Source organism: Gadus macrocephalus, chromosome 23 (genome assembly GCF_031168955.1).
Source record: "Gadus macrocephalus chromosome 23, ASM3116895v1".
Lineage (NCBI taxonomy): Eukaryota > Metazoa > Chordata > Actinopteri > Gadiformes > Gadidae > Gadus > Gadus macrocephalus.
Genome location: NC_082404.1, coordinates 15308456 through 15312895, shown reverse-complemented (window position 1 = coordinate 15312895; position 4440 = coordinate 15308456).

Sequence of the window (4440 nt, the reverse complement as noted above, 5' to 3'; positions counted from 1 at the left end):
CGTGCTCAAAAGAAACGTTTTTGGTTGAAATGATAAAAAAAAAGTCATACTCACATTTCCTCTCTTCTATCGACGTGTTAGTCTTCTGTCAAAATCAGAAAGATTCCTGCATTCATGACAAATGCTGTCTTATAGGCTACTGAGAACGTCACCTCACGTTCTGATTCGCTCAAGCCGCACCCACATCGATATCGAAAGCAACACTGCTGTGATCAATTTGGTCCGAATTTTCATATGTCGTTAGAGCGAAAAAAAAAAAATGCTCCCGGGCAGATGCAGTTATTTCATGCGTGCAGATATTAACTGCCCATTCGCACGATCACACGATAGTCATCTCTATAGGTGTTTTGTAATCAATGTTTGCAGAAACTTCTCCCGATACTGCGGAGCCTCATAAATTCTCTGGTGGGGGCCGGGGTCACTGCTCAGTCACTGCTCTCATCGTTTTGAAATGCAGGCAGATCGATGATAAAGAAACACTCGAGAATGGGGGTCAAGAGAGGAGCGCCTGTTGCTGCAGGGAAATGATAGGAGAAAAACAGCATCACAACAGCAATCCGCCGTATAACGGGCATAGTTTATACACACTTACACACGATGTAGTCAAAGGTAGGGACTCTGGTCGTTTCCCTAGAGTCTTTCAATTCTAGATTTACATTCATGATGCATGTGAAATATATAAATATAAAACCGGCCTCACACGTGAGCCAACAGATCAGTGAACTGAAAACTGCAGCAGGGTGGAGTGACTCGAAAAGATGAATTAATCAGAGAAACACGTCGTCCAGATCACCTGAGGAGCTCAGGGAACGAGTCCTCAGAGGGCTGTACTGGAGACAGCTGTTTCAACTCAACACACACGGCCCCCCACTGACACACACACCTTGGACACCACACACACACACACACATGCATTTGGACACCACACACACACACACACACACACACACACACACACACACACACACACACACACACACACACACACACACACACACACACACACACACACACACACACACACACACACACAAATAAATACACAGCCTCTCTCTCTCTCTCTCTCTCTCTAAGCCGTGCGGCTGGCGGGGGCCCAAAGCCCTAGGTAGGTCGTGCCATCGGAGCATATGGCGGTTCTGGGTCACCACCTCCACGGGACCGCGGAGCTAACACCGCATCACGCACACATCTGACGGGGTTTAACCAGACCGCGTCCTGCCCTTTCACTCACATTATGTCGGCTTATTTTTCACATCATGTCTCGTTTTCCCCGCGCGTTCCTCCCTCCGTGCTGTGGCGGAGACGTCACTGAAAGCGGATCTATTCTGCGGTCTGGTCGCAGATCTGTTCCTAGCGCGTTTGGCACTGAGCGCCTCTGACGCGTCATCGATCTGACACGTCATCACTCCGCCTTTCTAGAGAGCAACAAACTAGCGGCTCTTCTGGTGCGCCTGTCAGAACATCCTCTAAATCCAGACACGCCCTCTTCATCTGGAGTCGCTGATATTCTGCTCAAAAGACGAAGGAGAACTGTCAACAAGTAAGGTTGAATAAAAACCAGTACCCTTAAACTGGGTATTTGTGATGCCCTTAAATGGGATGTTTGAAGCTCTTAAAATTGGAGTTTCCTTAAACTGGGTGTTTGTGACGCCCTTAAACTTAGTGTTTGTGCTTCCCTCAAACGAAGTGTTTGTGCCTCCCTTAAACTTAGTGTTTGTGAGGTCCTGAGCCGGGCGACCGGCCGGCCAGGTCCGACCCACCGGTCGCCATGACGCCCCAGGATGGTTCCAAACTTCCTTTTCGCTTCTCCTTAGCTTGCCGTTGTCTTTGAAGTGCACAAAGCGAGGAGCATCCTCCATAATTCATGAGCCTGTACCTGTTAGCCACTCCGCCCTGGCGGCTCCGTCTCCCCGCCCAGGGTGGAGTATCCTCCCAGGAACACTTCAATGCTTCGCTCTCTTCCTTATTCTCTTTTCTCGGCGTTGCCACGGGGATCACAGCGGGGGGTCCGCAGAAGAGTACTTTTACTCATGTGCTGTGTTTCAATGGCGTACATTTGGTGTATTTGTACTGTGCCTGATTATAATTCCAGGAAACCACGACAGATACTGTGTTTCAAAGCAAATTGGTTTGTTTTTTAACAGCGTGTTTTACCACGATAAGTAATGTTAACGTTTATTAAAGTGATAACCAAAGACAGAATACAACTAGTTACAGAAATACTACGAAACGCTTTAATCCGGTCTTTGCCCGTGCGCCTTCAGGACATCGTGAAATTAAAATGAGTTAGTCACCCAAACTGCTGTTTCCCACTTATATTATCCACCTAATAAAGATGCAGTTTGTTAGTCACTTTCCTCCCCATCTAATCGCCATGGCTCCCCTTAAAGGGATCCAGGTTTGAGGACGCTGCGTTGTGCCGAGGTCACTAGAACTTCAGGATTACTACCGTCACCTGACTACAGTTCTGTGATTATTATACTTTATACTACTTTTAAACTGTGTGTGTGTGTGTGTGTGTGTGTGTGTGTGTGTGTGTGTGTGTGTGTGTGTGTGTGTGTGTGTGTGTGTGTGTGTGTGTGTGTGTGTGTGTGTGTGTGTGTGTGTGTCAGAGTGATGTGTGCTGAATAATCAGAACCAGGAGGTGCAGGAGGCGTGCATTCAAAACGCTCCGTCCTCCGGACATAAATCACTGAGGTCGGGCAACGCGCAGCTCTCCTGCGTGTACGAGCACACACATCTGTATGCAGGTGATTGCGTTGCACGGTTTGCCAGTTACACCTCTGTTACAGGCCCCTTCCAACAACCAATAGGATCGTCTGTAGTTCCTCCGCGAGATCAGGACTCATTTACCTGCGACTCTGAGCTCATCCTTCATCCTGGACTCAGAGCTCTCCTGGGACTCCTGCTGACCATTAAGAGAGAGATGTGGAAGAACAAAGAACAGGTAATGAATTGTCTTTGCTGCTCTTCAAACGTGTGTTTGGAGCCGACACTTTAATATGATGCTTTGTGCTGAGTAACCTCCGTCTAGGAAGTCCCTGTGGACCCCCTGTGGTGGACCGAGAGACGTCTACTGAACCTCTGAGGAATGGCTTTATCACAACGCATCTACAACGAAACGTATCTCGTCACACTCCAAGATGTGACGCATTTATACTATTATGTGCACACACACACCTTCCCCTCAAGGACTTTTTTTTCCCAACCACACACAACGATTGATAAAACATAATACAGCCAGACTTTCTGGAAGCAACACACACACACACACACACACACACACACACACACACACACACACACACACACACACACACACACACACACACACACACACACACACACACACACACACACACACAATGTAGTTGGTACAGGGGAAGTGAGATTAGCTTGGTGCCGTAATTCAGTTAGCCTGCAGCTAGCTAGCCAGCAGACAGACAGGGAGGAACAGCGTTCTGCTGTGTCAGTCATTTACCTTGTTGTTGCTGCTTTGCTCATCCCTTTCTCTCCCTCACACACACACACACACACACACACACACACACACACCTTTTATCCTCCTGTGTCGGCTCTCTTGCTTGCTCGCACAGACAACTCTTGCTCGTCTGTCTGGAGGATTGGCACCACAGCCTGCAGTGTAGAGAGATACAAGACTATGTCTTCTTTAAACGGTACACACACACACACACACGCACGCAACGAAGTGTCACCCAGCCTCCCACTGGTCTGTGCCCACTGGTTATCCCACTCCTCCCAGTTCAGCGTGACTTCCTTTGGAGAACGCGAGCGGGAAAAGCAGCCGATAAAGCGAGTGATTGATTTGACAAGTGGAATGATGTTTGATGTTAATTTAGGTCGCGCGCGAGAACGTGGACCGCCTGAGGAATTCTTCTCATGTCGCTCCTCATTACGGCTCCGTGGCGGTGACGGCCGTGAATATGGAAACATATTTGCCGTGATTCATTTTCTGCAACCTGCGCCTGCCTGCTGTATCTGTGTCGCTCACCCTCCGAGGTAAACCCTCCGCTCGTGAGCTGGGGTTGGACAAGCACGGGGTGTACGGTAACTGATTAAGGCTGATCTAGGGACCGACGATATGGGTGCTCAGGGCTGAATTCGTCTACGTGTTGAATGCTGAAGCTGGCCAGACTCTCCTCCCTTTTCTGAGACGGATTGGGAGGAACGTCTGAATCCTTCCTCAATTATCCAACATCTGCATCCACTGACAACAAACCAGCGGCTTGAGTACATCTTCTTTAACGCTAGAGTGTGTGAGTGTGAAAGTGTGTGTGTATATTATATGTGTATATGCTAGAAGCCGTGCAGTCTGTCTTTCTCTCTCACACACACACACCTGAAGCTGGTCCGTTCCCAGTAGATGTGTCAGCTCACCAGCTTCTGCTGTCAGTGGGCAAACCAGAGCCAGTTGGGGGG